We start from the raw sequence: 785 nt of genomic DNA, 5'->3' as shown, positions 1-785 counted from the left end.
GCCACATGCAGGGCCACCAACCTCCTCACTTTAATACTAGACCAGGCTGCCCAGGGCCCCATCCAATCTGGCCTTGAACACCTCCAAGGATGGAGCATTGACAACCTCTCTGGGCAGGCTGTTCCAGCACCTCACCACTCTCTCTGTAAAGAACTTCCCCCGATATCCAACCTAAATCTCCCCTCCCTCAACTTAAAACCATTTCCCCTTGTCCTGCCATTATCTACCCTTGTAAAGAGTTGACTCCTCTCCTGTTTGTAGGCTCCCTTTAGGTACTGAAAGGCTGCAATGAGGTCACCCCACAGCCTTCTTTTCTCCTGAGCTGAACAAGCCCGGCTCCTTCAGCCTGTCTTCGTAGGCGAGGTGCTCCAGTCCCCTGATCATCTTTGTGGCTCTCCTCTGGACCCTCTCCAAAAGCTTTCTCAGTAAAAATCTTCTGACATCCAATCTGAATCTCCCTATTGACGCCATCCCTCCCTCCTGCTTTACCTATCACACCTCTCAGCTTGATGCCATCAGCACACTTGCTGAGGGTGCACTCCATCCCATCATCTGCATCACTGATAAAGATATTAAATAGTACCGGACCCAAGACGGACCCCTGGGGTCCTGCTTAGAAGCTGTAGATGTGTGAGAGGTCAGCAGACCGGCACGTGTAAGGCAGAAACGAATTAACCATGTTTAAAGGAAACTGGCGGTCTTTTATGCCCTTAACCCTACATCAGCCGCCTCGCTCCCGGAACGCGGCGCTCGGGGTGCGGCTCCCGTCAGGAAGGGGACGGTCG

This window comes from Meleagris gallopavo, chromosome 1, assembly GCF_000146605.3.
Source record: "Meleagris gallopavo isolate NT-WF06-2002-E0010 breed Aviagen turkey brand Nicholas breeding stock chromosome 1, Turkey_5.1, whole genome shotgun sequence".
NCBI lineage: Eukaryota > Metazoa > Chordata > Aves > Galliformes > Phasianidae > Meleagris > Meleagris gallopavo.
Note: the sequence above shows the minus strand (reverse complement) of the source record.